The following is a 20,690-nucleotide window of genomic DNA, read 5'->3' on the forward strand; positions in this document are numbered from 1 at the left end:
AGGTTCTAAACCTTGTCAGTACCCCCATGGTCACATCAACCGGCTTGCATTTACAACAATTGCAGCATTGTGTGGTCACGCGATCACAATTTGTGACCTCCCCAGTTGGCTTCTGACAAAGTAAATTCACGAAGCTGGATTCACTTAACAGCCACATGATCAGTTTAATGACCACTGTGAGTTGCTTCATGACTGTGGTAAAAAAATAGCGGTAAAATCAGATCTGCTCATGTGAGGATTTGCTTTATGACCATACTGACTTACAATGGTAATCTCAATCCCAATTGTGGTTGTAAATCAAAGACTACCTGTAACAGCTGTAATGTGCTACAGTTGATGAGTTTAAACAACCCAGCTATATGCAAAATTTTAGCTGGAATATGTTTCATCTTAAGCATCAAGGGGGCATGATCACTGTTGTCTTTCACTTGCATATTTACACTAAAATACTGTAATGTCTATAGTTTATGATCACAAGTCAGTGAAATGCTGTATCTTGGATTGTCCCAAAAACCATAATAATGATTGATTGATTGAGTGAGTGTATGCTGACTGATCACAATCCAATGGCCAAGCACTGTTACCCATTTTTAAAATTCTCTATTGATAAAGATTTGGTCGTTTTAGACCTGAATTAAGGGCATACTATTGCCATCATTGGTTGAGTGTGACCAAATACCAGACAACAGAGAAGAGATTCCCACCCCAGAAACTGTGTATCACCATCCCCACTTAAGGCACCTGGCTACTGAGATTCCACCAATGGACATGAATGCTGACATCTTAGTCTTGCTGGGAAGGGACATTCTCAGAGTTTATAGAATATGCCATCAGTGTGAAGGACCTGACGATGCCTCATATGCACAAAGACCTGACCTAGGCTGGGTAATAGTGGGAGATGTATATTAAATAGGATGCACACCGTCTGAAATCAACTCCAATAATAATAATAATAATAATAATAATAATAATAATAATAATAATAATAATAATAATAATAATAATAATAATAATAATAATAATAATAATAATAATAATAATAATTTAATTTTTATACCACCCTTCTCCCGAAGGACTCAGGGCGGTGTACAGGGCAATACAATAAAATGCAATATATAAAAAATTAAAAGAAATATTAAATACAGTAGCCCAATTAAATAAATTAATACAAAATGTTAAAATACCCCTAAACCCATCAGACCAGGCCGGCTTGTTCAAATAAATATGTTTTTAGGTCACGTCGGAAGGAGCGAAGGTCGGGAGCTATCTGGAGCTCCACCGGTGAACGGTTCCAAAGGTCTGGCACGCCCACAGAGAACGCCCTCCCCCTGGGGGCCGCCAGTCGACACTCTTTGACCAACGGCACCCTAAGGAGGCCCTCTCTGTGCGAGCGCACTGGACGAAGGGAAGTTGATGCCGGCAGCAGATGCTCCCGTAAGTAACCCGGACCCATGCCATTTAGGGCTTTATAGGTCGTAACCAGCACCTTGAATCTTACCCGGAGGACAACCGGAAGCCAATGCAGCTCACGGAGTAGAGGTGTTACATGGGAGTATCGGGAAGCCCCCACCACCACTCGAGCAGCTGCATTCTGCACCAGCTGGAGCCTCCGAGTAGTCCTCAAGGGTAGCCCCATGTAGAGAGCATTGCAGTAGTCCAAACGGGAGGTCACGGGTGCATGAGTGACTGTGCGCAAGGCATCCCGGTCTAGATAGGGCCGCAACTGACGCACCAGGCGAACCTGAGCGAAGGCCCCCCTAGTCACAGCTCCTATATGATCATCCAAGGAGAGCTGTGAATCTAGGAGGACACCCAAGTTACGAGCCCTATCTATGGGGGGTAATATCTCACCCCCCATAATTAGCGATGGAATATTCTGAATTTCCCGAGACGCCGGCACACACAGCCACTCAGTCTTGTCAGGGTTGAGTCGAAGCCTGTTCCTCCCCATCCAGACCCGGACCGCCTCCAGGCAACGGGACATCACATCGAGGGCATCACTGGGGTGGTTTGGGGTGGAGATAAAAAGCTGGGTATCATCAGCATATTGATGATACCCAACCCCAAAACCACGAATGATCTCACCCAGCGGCTTCATATAGATGTTGAACTGGAGAGGTGAGAGGACCGACCCCTGAGGCACTCCACAAACAAGAGGCCTCGAGGCCGACCTCTGCCCTCCTGCCAACACCGACTGCGAACGTCCCAGGAGGTAGGAGGAGAAGCACCGTAAAACGGTGCCTCCCACTCCCAACCCCTGAAGACACCGCAGTAAGATACCATGGTCGATGGTATCAAAAGCCGCTGAGAGGTCTAATAGGACTAGGACAGAGGAACAACCCCTGTCCCGAGCCCACCAGAGATCATTCACCAGCGCGACCAATGCCGTCTCCGTGCTGTACCCGGGAATGAAGCCCGATTGGTACGGGTCTAGATAATCAGCTTTCTCCAGGAACAGAGTGAGCTGCTGCGCCACCACACTCTCAACAACCTTTGCAAGAAAGTGAAGGTTGGAGACTGGTCGAAAGTTGTTTAAAACAGCTGGGTCCAGGGCAGGCTTCTTGAGGAGGGGTCTCACCACCGCCTCCTTCAAGGCGGCGGGAAAACTACCCTCATTCAAAGAAGCAGTTATCACTGCCTGGAGCCAGCCTCGTGTCCCCTCCCGAGCCGAATAAACCAGCCAGGAGGGGCACGGGTCCAATAAACAGGTGGTGGAGCTCAGCTTCCTCATAATCCTGTCCACCTCTTCCGGAGTCACAGGGTCAAACTCCTCCCAGATGACATCGACAAGATCACCCATGTTCTCACCGTCAGACTCTGCCCAGTCGGAGGCCAGACCGGTCCAGATCCGAGCGATTTTGTCTGACAGATGCTGGCTAAACTCCTCGGCACAACCCTGCAAGGGCTCCTCCCTCACCTCCTGATTCAGGAGGGAGCGAGTCACCCTAAACAGGGCAGCCGGGCGATTATCTGCGGACGCGATGAGGGCAGCAAAGTAGTTTGACCTTGCTGTCCTCATCGCCGTGAGGTAAGACCTTGTAAAGGACCTTAGTCGCAATCGGTCAGATTCAGACCGGCTAGACCTCCAACAGCTCTCTAGGCCCCGTCTCCGATGCTTCATCTCCCGGAGCTCCGCGGAGAACCATGGAGCCCACTGGGATCTGCACCGGGTCAGGGGCCGCATGGGTACAACTTGGTCGAGTGCCTCAGTGGCTGCCTTTTCCCAGGCTTCCACTAGGGCCTCGGCCGAGCTGTGAACTAAGGCGGCAGGTGGGGACCCGAGGGCCGCCTGGAACCGCTCAGGGTCCATTAGGCGCCTGGGGCGGAACCATCTAGTTGGTTCAACAGCCCCACGACGGGGGTTGGCAAAATGGAAGACCAGCTGCAGGAGATGATGATCGGTCCATGACAGGGGCATAACAATTGGAGAGCCCCCACCCAGATCATCCAACCACCGGCCAGATAGAAAAATCAAATCGAGCGTGTGACCCCCCCATGAGTCGGGCCCTGAATTACTTGCGTCAGGTCCATGGTCATCATGGAAGCCATGAACCCCCGAGCTAACTCAGATGATCCCCCCAGGGATGGCAGATTGAAGTCACCCAAGATTATAAATCTGGGGAACTCAATCAACAACCCTGAGAGGATATTGAGAAGCTCAGGCAGGGCTGCTGCTATGCGACTAGGCGAAAGGTACACAAGCAGCAAGCCCAACTGAGCCCTAGGGCCACATCTCATGAGGAGAGACTCACACCTGGCTATTTGGACAATGGTGGCCTCCCGCGGACATAAGGTCTCCCTCACGACTACCACCACACCCCCGCCCCTACCCTGAGCCCGAGGCCGGTGCAGCACCGGAAACCCGGTGGGCAAATATCAACCAGGGGGACACCACCCTCTGGGCCCAACCAGGTTTCCGTGATGCAAGCCAGGTCCGCACGCTCCTCCTCAACCAGATCACGGATGAGCGGGGCCTTGTTAACTACGGACCTGGCATTGAAATACACAAGCCTGAGCTCGGGTGGCTGCTCATCCATGTTCCCGGGACCACGGGACGAAACCAGAGGGTCGGAGCGCATCACCGCTTGAAGACAGTGTGGACACACTCCTGGGTACTGATACGGCCCTCTGTTCAAGCATCTGCTGCCATTCCCTAATGTTGTGGGAATAGGTATTCCCACACCCCGCTCCGGGGGCCCAGAGGCAACCCGCCCAAGCCCCGTCCGACAGTGATCTATTCCAGGCCTGGCCTGAACAGTGAATGGTGGACACCCCCCAAAGTCCAACCAAGACTAACTTTAAGACTAACGTTTTAAGCAATGGGTGTGCATCTCTCTTCAGACAATGTCCTCACCACTGTGAAGTGAAGGAGAAGCCTCTTAACATCATCCAGGTATCTGATTTTACCTCTGTCACCTGTGATGACAACTTAGGCAGCACAGTGTTTCATACTACATGTGATGACAATAGAATAGCCATGCATGACCACGGAGACGTCCTCAGACAAGCACTGGCTCTTCGGCTTTGAAACGGAAATGAGCACCGGCCCCTAGAGTCGGAAACGACTAGCACGCATGTGCGGGGGAACCTTTACCTTTACCTTTAAGCTTTGCTACAAGATAAGGAAGTACAGACCTAAGGTCTATATGTGTAAATGGAACATCAGTTTCTGATATCAAACAAAACATTGCCACTAATTTTTAGGCAGAAGTTAAAATAAAGGACCATAATACACATGATGAAGGAGCAGAGATTCCTGTAGGGTGACAGGTTTTTGCCCTTATTATGATCCCTGCCCGCCCCCAACTGGAGATCCATACATTAAGACCTATCACATTTTTCTTCTTATTTAGAGTATTTTTTTTATTTTAATTCCATTTATATCCCGCCCTTCTCCGAAGACTCAGGGCGGCTTACAAGCTTAGCAGTAGCCTAAATTCTATGTATATGCCTGCTTGTTAGGGCTTTCACACACACACACCAAGCGGCATTATTACAAAGTCAGCTTAATTGCCCCCAACAATCTGGGTCCCTGCTGGAACCTCTGTTTTTTACTCCGAGCAAATGATAATAGGGGTGATATTCAGGCTCTGTTTGCTTGCTGTTTTTCTGATTAATAATAATATACAATACTGAAAATATTATTTTTATCATTTGTTTGTATTGACACTAGAGTGGAGGGAGGGAACAATGTACTATTTTACTATTTAGATAACCATTTAGAATGAAGTGCTAGAATTAGTTAAGCGATGCTTATAGAAGAAAGACTCAGTCATCAACTTTCCCATAAGCCAGTGTCCCAATCAAAACTCATGCCAGTTCAGTTTTAGACAATCTAATAAAGCAGTCTATCAAACCTTGCAAACAAACTTGTTATGGTTATAGGAACTGTTAAGGGCTACTGCAGCAGAACCTAGCAAACATTTGGCATCAAAATAGTATTGAGCAAGTTTCGCATACAGGTAGATCCTTAGGCATCTGGGAGGATTTAAACCCTAATTCTTATATCAACTTGAGGAAAGTAAGAATGAATTACGAAAGAAATCTGCCCTTTGCTTTCCTGTTATTTCAGCAACATGCCTTTCTACTTTATTCCCAGATAATGTTAGCTTGAATATAATTAAAGCCCCAGCATGAAGGAATCAAACCCCCCCCCATATACAAAATTCATATACAAAAAATAATTATTATCAACAGCGGATAAGACCTTAAATGCTGAAATTCTGAAATTCAATCAGTTCCATGGACCCAGCCCACTTCACCATAAAAATTCTAGATAAAGTCCAAAAGCCTTTGCCACAGAGGACACTTATTTGTCAACCGCAGTTAAGAAATTCTGAATCCTCCACTTGCTATTTATTAATTTTGTCAAAATAAATTGAGGAGCCCAGAAGAGGCAGTGTCAATGACATGTGTCACCTGGGAATCATTGAGTTATTAAATTCAATTCCCCCCCCCGCCCCCCATTCCAACCAACAAGAGGGCAACTTTCTCCAGGAACCAAAGATATTTTCACATATAATGAGGACAAACAAGCCCAGATACTCACTGTACAAGTTGTTCATCTGGTTGTATGGTTCGCAGTAATCAGTGAAATTTCTTCAATTAATCTTATGGGGCTTTCTCCTTATATATCTAGAAGTCAGTTGGTTTCCTGAATACAAAGTGCACGTGTGCCAAATCTCACTGAACATATAGTGAGGAGAGAAATGGCAAATTTCTTTCAATTGCACATTTCAACAAGATTGTGACATTAAGTCGTTCTGGCAAGAGCTTCAGTCAATGGGAAAAGACTCTTAAAGGATATTTATGTAAAGGATCTGGAAGCAGCTCTCGTCCCAAAGCCCAACACCTTTATTTGCAGCTTAGAAGACACTTCTAGGGTCATTCGTATGGATGCCCTAAACCACAAATAACTCCAAAACCAAAAGCAAAGCATTCTTCTCAATTATAAATAGTGCAAAATCAAACAGCCCACAGCCAATCCTCCAGGTAGCAAATGGCACTTTCTTCTTAGCTTCCTCTTTCCAGCTAATTCTCGCTTTCCAGCCCAAGATTTGCATTTAGTGGATCAGCAAACCTCAAAACGGTACTGAGTTTGAGATTCTTACTGTCCTTTTGCTAGCCTGCTTTCTTAGTTTTAAAATTAAAGCCGTATGATTTCAGCCTTTTTTTTCAGTCTTCCAGAAAATAAGCTAAAGGTCATCCAGAGCAGCCTGCGTCCCAAGAGAACATTAACACTTCTCTCACATTGCACTGTGATGTGGAGAGCTTTCAAAACTGAGCCATTACATTCCACTTGGCAGACTTATGGGAACCTATTTTAAAAAATCGCTGAGATAGTTGATCAAAAAGGCATAAAAGATCTAGAGAACCAGCTTGCAATAATACTTCATTTATTTCTTTGCACAGAATGAAGGGATGTACGCTAATTGCCTGCAGAAAAGCACTCTTTCTTTCTACTTTTTCCCACTACAGCAACCCTGTAAGATGGGTTGGGCTGAGAGAGAATGACTGGCCCAAGATCACCCACCTGGCTTTCATGCCTAAGAGCGGACTAGATCTCACAATCTCCTGGTTTTCTAGGCTGGCACGTTAACCAACCATTTTTACCAGAGAATACCGAAGGCGGGTAAAAGTAAGATAAATAAGCAGTTAACCTCTAATAAAAAATGTTTAAAATCACCCTTCAACATAGCCAAACTAGGAAAATAGCAGAAATAAAGGACTTGACTCCTTTCCTAAATGTAGGACTGTGAAATTTCTGGAAGAAGGCATTTCATAGATCCAGAGCAGCACAAGACAAGGTGTCTGTCCAGTGGATCCCAGAAGATGAAGGCATTTTAAGAGAGTACTCCTTCCCTGAACTTAATTAATCAGGAAGCTTCCTATGGAGATAGGTATGTATTAGGTTCAAGCCTTTAAGGCAGAGGTCCCCAACCTTTTGGGCACCAGGGACCGGTTCCGTGGAGAGAGGTTTTTCCACAGACCAGAGGGGGCATGGTTTTGTGTGCTACCTGCATCCCACAGATGGGGCTTTGCTTGTTTGTGTGGACTGGTTGTTGGCATGCCACAGCCCAGTACCAGTCCACAGACCGGGGGTTGGGGACCCCTACTTTAAAGTTTTGAAGATCCAAGCCAACAAATTAAATTGTTCTCATACAGCCACTGGCAACCATAGTCACCCAGTATGATGTACCTCTTAGCAATCCAGCTGCTGCTCCAGTAGTGGAGCTAAAGTAGTCGAGGCATAAGTAAGACAGAAATAGCTGTGCAGAAATAGCTGTGCAAACTTACTCTTTGATACTACTGCTCACCCCTAAATCCAAAGGAAGGTCAAAGACCATTCCTAAGCTATAAACTTGCTATTTCAGAGGAACTGAATTTCCATCCAGAAGAGGTTAAATCTCAAATTCCAGAGCAGACTTTTTTTTTTTACTATAAAGTCACTATATATAAAATCTTACCAAATTTTAATTCAAAACTCCAGAAGTAGAAAGGAAAGAAGGAAGGTTCATGATGTGTTTAAGATGACAAATATAAAAAATAAATCACACTGTATGTGAACACCTGAAAGGGAACAAGTATACCAGTCTCATATTGTGAAAAATAAGTCTGTTTAAAATGATTCTTCTCAATGGCATGGCTTTAAAAATATAGATTGCTTCCTTTTTATTTGCTTTTATCAAGATTAGAAGCAATGACTTGAAAAAAAATATGCAGGGAGGGTCTTGAAAATTTAATTGGTGTTTATTTCAGGAATGCTATTTTAGTTTTGTATGAATTATACAGGTAGTCCTCAACTTACAGCCATTCATTTAGTAACATTTCAAAGTTTCAGTAATTCTCAAAAACTAACTTATGTCCATTTTTCACACTTTACAACTGTTTCAGCATCTCCGTGGCCACGTGATCAACATTCAGACACTTGGCAACTGGCATGTATTTATGACGGTCGCAGTGTCCAAGGTTCACGTGATCACCTTTTGCAGCCATCTGAAAAGCAAAGTCAATGGGGAAGCCAGATTCACTTAACAACTGTGTTACTAACAAGTGCAGTGATTCACTTAACAACCATGACAAGAAAAGTCATAAAATGGGGCACTCACTGTAAAAACTGTCTTGCTTAGCAACAGAAATGTTGGCCTCAATTGTTGGACTCAACTCTTGGGCTCAATTGTTGTCGTATTTCATTACATCTTGACTATCCTGCATTTGCGAATATTTTTCACAACTTTTGACTAGATTCTAAATTTTGCTTTGCTGTACTTTGCTGAAATCAAACTATTTGAAAATGGACTATCTGAACTGAGCCTAAGAGCGCCTTGTCAATAATTTTCATGGGTACTTTCAAGTTTATTCTAGGAATACAAAAAAAGTCAAATGTATTGCTTTGGATATGTAAGAGCTAAATTCTATTATTTTAAGAAAAAGAGAATAGATGACTAATAACATGTCAGACTGAAAAACACATAAAGTTATTAAACACTGAAAACATTCTGTCAAGGATGGAACTTAGGAATGTACAGATCCATCGAAACTCAGTTCATTTCAGTTTTATATGAACTCCATCGTACATCTGTTTCATCAAATGTCTACGTGATTCTGTGATTTCTTTTTTAAAAAAAAAACATTTCATATTTGCTCGCATAGATGGTTTTCCTTAACATTTACATGTCCCTGTAACTTTCCTAATATATTCCATTTGGTCTGCAAATGTTGTGCCGAAAACTGCATCACAAAATTTGGCAAAGTGCAAAATCCAGACGAAAGCTATGCTCCAATGTACACAGTAGTCTGGAAAGTGTAAATTAGGATCGTTTACATAAAAATAGAGCCTGAATGAAGTTCTCTGACATCTCTAGTGGAGCCAAAAGAACCACAATAAACTTTTTTAAAAGCTGGGAAAGACTCAATTTCAAATTATGTCATGACTCAACCGAGGCCCTTGAACCCATAGACTCCTTGTCTACAACGGAGGAAGTTCCTGTTGTGTGCTCCAGGATTTGATGCAAGGCAGAAGGACTGTGCCGCTAAATGCAATTTGTTCTGGCAAGCTGTACTGACTCTGAATTTGACCCACTTTAAGATTACGCTATGCCAGATAACATGAAGAATAAACCATTAAGAAGCAAGTGAGGAGAAGCTTTGACCACAGCCCAGAACACTTCTGACTTGATATGCGTGATTTGTGGGAAACCATGTGGGAGATAGGGTAAATGGATTGTGGGGTATGCCAGAATGGCTCATTTAAAATGCTGAGCATAAGAACTAGCTAAATCAGTGGCTTGTGGAAATCAGGATTTTACACCATCTATGAAAAAAGTTTTTTTTAATCCAATGCTAAGAAATTCTACAGGACTTTCCTGAAATGAAAGACATATTTGATTTGATTTTGATTTTATTATATTTGTATACCGCCCTTCTCCCGAAGGACTCAGGGCGGTGAACAGGGCACATATAAAAAATACAGGATACAAAAATTAAAAAGAATTAAATAGTAGCCCAGCTAAAACAATCAATAACAATATAAAAATCCCCATTAAAACCCCAACATATCCCCCATCAGGCCAAGCTCATCAATAAAGGGGAAAGAGGGCATTTAGCTCTTCCAAGAGACCTAACACTGCATGCTGACAGAAGTTGTCTGTGTGTGTGTGTGTGTGTGTGTGTGTGTGTGTGTGTGTGTGTGTGTGTGTGACATATATATGGCTCAAAATATTTTCACTGAGCTAAACAGTCTCATTGTGTCAGTAGACCTTTGCCTTTAGATCCATCCCATCTCACAAAAATTGATATTTTTAGGTAGTCCTTGACCAAGATCATGGCATCTGGCATCCGGCCCACTCAATTCCTAGCAAATAGATAGGGAAGAAATGGAGGTAGTGACAGATATTATTTTCCTGGGCTCCAAGATCACTGCAGATGGAGACTGCAGCCAAGAAATTAAAAGACGCTTGCTCCTGGGGAGGAAAGCTATGGCAAATCTAGACAGCATACTAAAAAGCAGAGACGTCACCCTGCCAACAAAAGTGTGTATAGTCAAGGCCACGGTTTTCCCAGTTGCAATGTATGGCTGTGAAAGTTGGACCATAAGAAAGGCTGAGCACCTTTGAACTATGGTGCTGGAGAAGACTCCTGCGAGTCCCTTGGACTGCAAGGCATTCAAACCGGTCAGTCCTAGAGGAGATCAACCCTGGCTGCTCTTTAGAAGGCCAGATCCTGAAGTTGAAACTCAAATACTACTGAATGAGAAGGAAGGACTAATGCTGGGAAAGACAAGAGAGCAAGAGAAGAAGGGGACAACAGAGAATGAGGTGGCTTGATGGAGTCACTGAAGCAGTAGGCGTGAGCTTAAAGGGACTCCATAAGATGGTAGAGGACAGGAAGGCCTGGAGGAACATTGTCCATGGGGTCGCGATGGGTTGGACACGACTTCGCAACTAACAACAAAAGGTAGTCATTGACTTACAACCATTCGTTTAATGACTTTTCAAAGTTACAAGGGCACTGTAAAAAGTGATATGGCAGTTTTTCACACTTATGACCATTGCAGCCTCCCCATGGTCGTGTGACCAAAATTTGGACGCTTGGCAACTGCCTCATATTTATGATAGTTGCAGTGTCCCTGAGTCATGTGATCACCTGTCTGACAAGCAAAGTCAATGGGAAAGCTGGATTCACTTAACAACCATGTTATTACTTTAACAACTACAATGATTCACTTAACAATTGTGGCAAGAAAAGTCATAAAATGGGGCAAAACTCATTTAACAACTGTCTCAGTTAACAATAGAAATTTTGGGCTCAATTGTGGTCGTAAGTTGAGGACCACCTGTATTTAAAAGTATTTGTGAGTCATTCATGATCCACTTGTAATAAACATCTACATGGGAATTGCCCTTTAGAATATTAAAGCTAAATTCAAATGTAATGTGTTTAGACACCCCAAAATAAGAATCATAATGAATGCAATGTTTGTCCTATGAGAGCTTTTATACAGAGGCCATGGGGAAATTTTCTTGGTGTTTTAACTGTTGCCAAAACAATACATATGCCAAAAGCCCCAATTCAACTGCTAAAGGTGGGAAATTATAACTTAACCTCAATTGCCAAAGAGGTTCTTCCTGCCCAATCAGATGATAATCTATTCTAATGCATCATTTACTCGATAAAAATAATGATTTGTTTCTATAATATTCATGAATCAATCTGGAATGTTTCTTCTGCTTGTCTCCCCACCCCTACCAAATAACTCATTTCATGAATTTGTTGGTCCTACAGTCCAAAAGTAGCATAATTTGGTATTCTGCTTACCACTACAGATATTCTCATTCTGATTGGCTTTGTCTTCCGTGCCATAGTAATCCAACCTAAATCTTGACAGAAAATGGATGTAGAACTGTTACATTTGCAATTATGCTGCCCCCATTCTCACCATCTACACTGACACCAGAGCTTATGTATAATATCCAGACAAGCACTAAATGGCAAGAAGAAACAGAAAACTCTTTTTTTGCAGCCAGAACTTGTAGCATTGTGCAATATGAAATTATTCACTAATAAGGTAATTTCTACTCACCTTCAAAATAGAACCGCACAATACGTAGTTCCATTTTTATATTCAGTAGATTGTTTCTAATACACATAATCATGATATTATTTACATGAATGCCAGGGAATCCCATCATGCCACTTGCAATTCTCCCAAAGGTTGAGATGGATAGAATTTATTTATTATTAAATTTATTTGCTGCCCATCTTGCCATGGGGCTACTCTGGAGGGCTTACAATAGTAGAGTGTAAAATTCTAAAAAAATGTAAAACAATACCTAAAACAACGAAATGAAAATAATGAAAATACAGCAAGAATAAAAATAATGAAAATGAAGCCATATGAATGTATTATAGCAAGGAGGATGTAGAGAGACCCTAACATCTTCTCTACCCTAGCACCCAATTTGAATGTACACAAAGACCTCACAAGAATTCCTGTGAAGGTGTCAATATGAAGCAGATGATCAGTGTAGCAACAGGGAGGGTGACATCAATATTTATTTATGCATTAACTAGGTTTCTATATTAATTAAGCTGTAAGAACAAGGGAGAGCAGAAGTTGCCAACGGAACATCATTATCAAAGGCTTCATGGAGAGGAGCCAAGCACTCTCTCCTACCCTGTCTCAAACCAAAACCAACACTAAACATCTTATCTCAATAAATATTTACCCTGACCCCAAGGATGATCATTTGTCAGAAACTAGCAGTAAGGGAAATACAGGAACTAGAAGTGTTCCGCATTTGTGTGTTCCTAAGACTGGGAATCTGATCTGAGCAATGATTAGGGGGAGCCGGTTTGATAACACTAATGAAGTAGATTTATTTACAGGAAATACAATTTAGGGACAGCTCAGCCTATCAGAAAGAGAATGAAAGAGCACATGCTGGGTAGTGTCTACTTGGGGAGAAAAGTACCTCAGGTTAGCAATCTCTTAGACCACTTTTTTCAAATTTGGCAACTTTAAGATGTGTGTACTTCAATTCCCAGAATTCCACAGACAGGAGTTGAAATCTACACATCTTAAAGTTGCCAAGTTTGTACTGAGAAAATCATAACCCAAATTTATTTTCATAAATATCAGTTCCATTGGAAGCACTGGGGTCAGCACCACAAAACATGATGTTTCAACCAAGTCCAAATATCAACAAACCTCCAGTCTATAATTGAACGATGCCTACAAAAAATATATTATTTTATTTATTTATATCCTGCCTTTATTGTTTTTACAAATAATTCAAAGTGGTGAACATATCTAACACACCTTTCTCCCCCTATTTTCCTCACAACAGCCCTGAAGTGGGTTGGGCTGAGAGAGAAACCCATCTGGCTTTTATGGCTAAGTGGGGGGGGGAGACTAGAACTCACCATCTCCCAGTTTCTAGCGTGGTACCTCAACCACTAGGCCAAACTGGCTCCTTGAAACTTCCCATATCTTACCATGGAGTCCAGTTATTCAAATCGAGCTTTCAGAAAAGCTTTTCTGGGATGTTGAGGCATATTTAATTGTTGGGGCTAATTTAATTTAATTTATTTTTAACTTTGTATATTGTGTTTTAACTGCCCTGTACACCACCCCGAGTCCTTTGGGAGAAGGGCGGTATATAAATCCAAATAAATAAATAAATAAATAAATAAATAAATAAATAAATAAATAAATAAATAAATAAATAAGTAAGTAAGTAAGTAAGTAAGTAAGTAAGTAAGTTGTCTATTTTTCTAACTGGGAGGTTCATTTGTATTGAGCTGGCCACTTCAAACACTTGACATATTTAAGTGCTGCAATATCACCTCGGGCAGCTGCATCAATAACTTCTTGTTTGAAAGCATCCTTGGCTTTTGGATCTGATTAGACTGGGAATTGGATGGAGAAGCCATATTGAGAGATGACATTTGAAAGTTGAGCAGCCCAAGTGTGAGGTTGCATGTTGTGCAACTGCTCTTCGAAACACAGCTTTAAAAATAGGGTTTCAATTTAAAAATAGGAAACAATTAAATGTAATTATCCTGAACTTATGCTATTAATTTCAATTCTATTGTCACATCACAACAGCAACTAGATTGAAAAAGGTATTGGAAATTACTGCAAAGTAAAAACTTTAGCTGTAGTAAATATAAAGTAGATAATATTTTAATATTATATAAAGTGCTGAGGTTTTCATTAATCAGCATTGCTTTAAGACTGCTTTTTTCCACTTTTAACTATCTGGCACTCCAAGATCTAGGAATAATTTCAAAAGTAATTGTTTACCTCTGACTGTGCCAAAATAACTTTTCTCTCAGTGTTATAGCAATAAGTATCCTGCTCAGTCCTATTTCAGTTGTTAGGAGACTATATATATATATTTGCTAGGATTCCTCATGCTTTCTTACTTATATTATAGGTAGGCAGGGCCCCTCCTCAACTAAGTTTGCACAAATTCTGCACAACTATTTTATTGGGCCAACTTAACTCTCCAGTTTATTCCAGTCTTGTGTATTTAAGATATTTTTACAGCTGTGGTTAAAACCTTTAGATATCAGATTAAAATATCCAAGAGCTAAAGCCACAAGGTCAATTCTAATGCCATAAGAGACAAAGCATCATAATCAACATACTATTGTAATAATATTAGGAAGATCATCTTGATCAAGAATCTACAGTTCCTACTTCCAGCTAACCGTTATACTTTATAAGAAAAAAAACATTGGTAGAAAATACATATAGTTATTCCTCACCCCCAGTTCCACCTCTTTGCTAATTTACTGGCAAAAACATTTTTGCCATGCCACACACTAGCATTTATCTGGTTTTAACCAAGCATATTGCGTAAAGCCATCCTTTATGAATTGTAAACTATAAATTAAGACTTAAAGTGTTAGGAAGCCCAGTCCATCACGGCATGTTTGATAAGATTGATTCAGAATAATCTACGAATCTAGCCTTAAAGTGATAATTGAACTAGCCTCCAAGGCGGATTATAAATTGTTTTCTGTAGCAGCCCATTTTAAAAAGCCATTACTTTTTGATGATGGAGTGAGGTGGGGGACCCAGAGTTCCCAGAGGATGTCGGGAAAGTGTCACGAACCTTTTAGCACACTGTGGTATATGAATTTACACAATTGTGATGTAACAAACCACAGTTCAATCATATGCTAGTACAAGGAGTGAAACAGTTCATAACTCCAACACAAAGTAACTTACCAAAGATCTAAACTTAAGTCCTACAAACTGAAGCATTTTACAATTACACATTAGCTTCTGGTGTAGGACCAAAGGTCAGTAGAGTTTTTATATGGGCCAAAATTTGTTCTTCCCAACCCCTTCAGGCTGCAGGTTTTTAGCTGGCCCCAAGAGTGAACAAAGATAAACTTTCAAACAAAAATGTCCTATGCTGCACTGGAAGAACGCTGTATCAGACATTCCAGGACACTGAGGAAAGCTTTAATTAACAGCTCATAGCAGCTCAGTAGCCAATATCAGCACCGGTGCGCCCAAGCAAGAGTCAGGAACATTACCAGTTGCTGAAGAGTGAGTGTGGCTAGTACAAATACATGAAGCGACGCAGATAAATAACGCATGAATTCCCTCCTTCCCACCATCATTTCTTAAGCATTGGGAAAGGGCTCATTCTACATTTGCAAAGAATAAAAGATTCTGCTGAAACCAAGCTCAGGTGGAAAATGCTGGTATAGATACCTATAGGTATGCTGCTTAAAAGCGCAGAAACCCTTTGAGGATTAGCCATTGGCTGGAAGGCACTATCTGCTTGCTGAATTTTAATCCTTTTTGTACTGTCTAAGCTGGGCATCTCTCTCATCTCTCCTTCCCTGTCCAGTTACTTCTCCTTAAACAGTCTCATCACCATCACTGGTTTTGTTCCTCCCTGTCTCTTATCAGCAGCCATCTCATCTCCTTATCCCACAGCTTCATCCTGGTGAAAAGAGGAAGGAAAGAGGAAAAAGTATCTGGGACAAAAAAATATGAATGGTAGGTATATGCACACCGGGGACTCATTTAATTTTATAAATGGAAGCCTTACTTTATAGGCAAAGAGCTTGGATTAGTAATTCATTCAACTAATATAACTTTTTTTAACCTGATCCTTTGACATCCACATGCTCTATGGCACAGCAATCCTGAGATGTCAGCAGGGGCCCAATCCTTCTAGACTTTCATAAGGCACTGAAGACCTAGATGTCCCTACATCTATTATTAGAGCCTGTCGGTTAAACCAGTCATGTTGGTGGTGCGTTGTTGGTCTGTATGTATTAACAGTGGAATTTTAGGCTCACAAATATGTTTCGTATTATCGTTTCTTAGATTCTATTGTTATAATTTACGGGTATTTACGGGAGTACCTTTTGCCGGCGTTAACTTCCCATCGTCCTGTGCGCTCCCACAGAGAGGGCCTCCTCAGGGTGCCGTCGGTCAGGGAATGTCGACTGGTGGCCCCCAGGGGGAGAGCATTCTCTGTGGGCGCGCCTGCCCTCTGGAATCAGCTCCCTGTTGAGCTCTGGATGGCTCCCGACCTTTGCTCTTTTCGCCGTGACCTGAAGACTTGGCTATTTGAACTTGCCGGCCTGGACTGAGGGACTGGGATTTTAGATCTTAAATTTAAAAAATTGTAAATTTTAGAATGTGTTTTATTGTTTAGGGTGATTTGGTTTAATTTCATTTTAATTTTTGTATATTATGTGTTGTTCATAGTGTTTTAATTGCCCTGTACACCGCCCCGAGTCCCTTGGGAGAGGGGCGGTATATAAATCCAAATAAATAAATAAATAAATTGTTGGCTTTAATTCTCTGTGTGCTACCCAGCATCACTACCATGACAAGGTGTCCCAAAGGTGTGTGGGTTTTTTTTTCCCCTCAAAAGGCAACTGGACTTTCTTGTTGTTGCTGTTTTTCTTTGAAAACATTTTGCTTCTCATCCTAGTTCTGAGGAACTGAAGAAGCTTCTTGGATGAGAAGTCAAACATTTTCAAAGAAAAAGCAAAGTCCAGTTGCCTTTTGAGGGAAAAAAAGCACCTTTCGGACAACCATGACTTGGATGATCATCTCCATACACATATACCATGGCAAGGGTTTGCAATATTAATACATACAGTACAAATAAATACAATAAAAAGTGTGTCACATATACACATATGTTTCATTGGGGTAAGTTACAGGATCGATTTTAGTTAGAATTAGCTATCTTAGTTGGCAAAATATGAAAACTGAGCAGACCACAGTTGGTTTAGTTTAAACTGGGGTTTTTTCCCAATCCTTTAGAATTGGAGATCATGTTAAATTCAGGGCTGTGCTCCTTTGAGTTAACAAAGATGCATTTGTGACCAATGCATTCGTCCAATATGCCAGTCTTTTCTTAGGTATGGGTTGCCCACATGCCAATGATATTATATAAGTACATACTTAAGCTTGATGAGTTATCTGAGTTCTATAATAAGCATCACTCTTGTAATTATCAGTGAACAAGATGACCCACTCAAGACCAACAGAGTAGCCAAATATAGGTTTGAGTAGTTTAGGACCTATAAATAATGAAAAAAGAGACTGTTTGGGAAGTCACCATTTAGTTAGAACAGACATGTCAAACACAAGGCCCGGGGGCCGGATCCGGCCCATGAAGTGGTTTCATGCGGCCCGTGAAGCCATCCTGGAAACAGTGAGGGAACGGCCCCCACTGCCTTGGCCCTGGCCCAGAGACCCTCCTCCTGCCAGAGACCCTCAGATCTGTCCCACTCCTGCCCAGGCCCCCATAGGGACCCTTGATGTGAACGATGTAGAGCTGGCCACGCCCACCCAGTAGGCCATGCCCACCCTGGCCACACCCACCCGGCCCCCTGAGGGCAACCGCAATGCTGATGCGGCCCTCAATGAAATTGAGTTTGACACCCCTGAGTTAGAAGGATGCAAAAAAGGACAATCAAACTGTTTTAAGAGCCTAAAACAATTTCATATGACCAGGGTTACAGCATTTGTATTTTTTTTTCTTTTAGAAAAGATAAGACAGGGGATCTCTGTTTATAATACTACATAAGGTGTAGGAAAACATGCTATACACAGCATGATGTATAGGTGTGTCAGTGCACAAATGTATCTATAACCTAAAGTAATCCAATGAAACTTATTTATCAAGACAGATCAAATATAATATTTCTCCACAGAGTAATGGCCCAGCTATGGAATTCTCTGCAAGATTTAACATTAGGTGTAAATGTGAGATGATTTCAAGAAGTATAAGGCAAATTCATAAACAATATTAAAGCATTCTTTACTTGCAAGATGAACAAATGTTTCCTTTTGATTCAGAAGCAGGTTCTGGAAAATAATTCATCTCAGATTATTCATGAAAAAGAAATTTCCAAAGCTGATGTCAATAAAGCAATCAAATATTATAAATAAAACATTAAAACAGAGTTTAAAATCTAGTTAGGAAATAAAGCAGCACTAGATTACTCCTACTTTACCACAGCATATTAAATCCCCAAAGTGAGCCTGAATGAACACAGAATACCCTACTAACAGAAGGCCAACAGAGATGGAACTAATCTGGCTTGACTTAGAAGAGAGCGCCAGAAACTAGGAATAGATACATCATTTATTTAAATCCAAGTTTATTTTAATATGTCCAACCAATTATGTATTGGGGGAAGAACTTCTCTCAAGGACCTGTCAGAATGGTGCTGGTATATATAATTTGTTCTCCCTTGAAATTTCAGAGGACAGAGTTACAGATGTTATACTACCCAGATGTCATGCCTTCATGCGCAGAGTTTTACACAACTTACACCACCACTACTTTCTTCCTGGAGGACAAGAGTATAGTCTAGGTCCTGAACATTCAGTGTTGGGACAATACGGTTGCATGAGGTTGTACAGTCACAACCCACACCTTAACTTGCAAGCAGAAACAGAAAGCTCCCAAATGTTGGAGAAATGGATTTGCCTGTTCTCTGAAGCCAGCCAACTGTCAGAGTGCTGAACCGGCTGAAGCCTCTGAAGATTTTTCCAAGAAAGTTTCCATGTGGAGTGTGTTAAAACAACCCAAATGATAGAGCAAAGGCATTTGGTGTTACAGCCCCAATATGAAATCTCTAAGAGCTGGCAATGCTGCCAAACTAACCTTAGTTAAGACAAAGCTCTTATAGTCACTGCCAAAATCTGGTCATTCAGTTTCAGGGCTGAATCCAGAAGTACATTCAAGCTATGGATCTGAGTGTTTAAGAAAGCTGGAACCTTTGCTCCTTGGATTGCCTTTTCATTAAGCAGAGGTACTTCTGTCCTGCTTGAATTAAGTTTTAATAAAAGCAGTAGTGGCCTGTCCACAAGTCCTGTCTGTGACCATAAGCATCGGAGAATCCTTTTACATTCCAGGAGTTAAAATAAAAATTGTGTTTAATGCAACATCCCCTTACTTTCAATAGCTTCGGTTCTGGATGCACAATGACTATAAAGGCACAGCAGAAAATATTAAGGACCCACCCACCCCCAAATTCACCAAAGTTGCACGGATTTCAGGGTGAGGGTTTTTTTGTTTGTTTTTCTTGTTGCTTTTTGCTTTTAATCTTTCTAGCTGAACCACCAATGCTGTTATCACCCTCCTGGTTCACATTAGCCTTAAGAGCAACATGCTGAACTAAAAAAAAAAAAGAAAATTCATTATTGTTAACATACCATATACAAAACCTCCAAAAAAGCCAATAAATACGAATTCAACAAGCGTTATATTCCTGGTTCTTTGGAATAAACCTTGCCAGTCTCAAGGAGATTTGCAGTTCAGGCAACAGGAACACAATTAGATACTTTGGATCAACATCCCGGCTCAATGGACAGGACGACAGCCCCAAATCTCTCACACAGGTGCTTCCTCAGAAAAAAGAAGAAGAAGAAGATTCCAAGAAAAAAAAATACAGACAAAACCCATCAGCTTTGCTCCTCTTCTTCACCCACTCACCTGCTTACCTAGCAACTCCTCAATCACAGGAAAGAAAAGTGTGTGTGTGTGAGAGAGAGAGAATGAGAGCGAGAGCCAGAGTGGAGAGAGAGAGAGAGAGATGATTACACTTAATTTTGCATCCTGCAAATGCGAGTTTCAGTGGGTCTCCTACCTGTTGCAGTTTGCCCCCCAAAAGAAACCGCTTAATGCTGCTTCAGATTGACTTTGCTCTGCTCTTAGATCCACGCTCTGTGAAACTGCTAGATGATGGGCAAAAAAAGACCACGGGGGGAAAAAATAATAATAATAATAATAAGCCCCAACGACCTCAAACGGGCAGACTGTGTTAGCGTTAGCAGAGCACGGTTAGCGTTCTCTTCCAGATTCCCCAACAACTGGCACGCGAATCTCCCTTGGCAGCTCAAAAGCTACAGCTGGGGGAGCGAGGGGGGGTGTTAAAAAAGAAACCCAGCCTCCCTCCAGATCGCCCCGAAACTTGCTTTAAGCAGGCGCTTTGCTGGGGGCGGAGCCTGGAGAGGAGCCCTCGCGGGGAGGGGGCGGGCCGGAGGGCTTCCCCGTCCGCGCTGCGCCTCCGCGTGGATAAACTTTTGCCGAGGGAGCCCCCTGAGCAGAGAAGGAGGGGGAGACGTGGGGGGGGGGGCAGATAGCGCGGGGGAAAGTGGGAGGGTAGTCGTATTAAGCCCGGAA

General features: G+C 42.1%; 1 protein-coding gene across 1 annotated transcript in view; it reads right to left on the reverse strand.

Annotated features, from left to right (window-relative positions):
* Nucleotides 1–20,178, reverse strand: part of COL21A1 (collagen type XXI alpha 1 chain) — a 102,124-nt gene extending 81,946 nt beyond the window's left edge. The window contains exon 1 of the mRNA XM_081325700.1: nt 20,155–20,178. The gene's annotated coding sequence lies outside the window, so the exon portion shown is untranslated. The remainder of the gene's footprint in view (nt 1–20,154) is intronic.
* Between the last annotated feature and the right edge of the window lie 512 nt (nt 20,179–20,690).

Source organism: Vipera berus (genome assembly GCF_964194415.1).
Source record: "Vipera berus genome assembly, chromosome: 1".
Lineage (NCBI taxonomy): Eukaryota > Metazoa > Chordata > Lepidosauria > Squamata > Viperidae > Vipera > Vipera berus.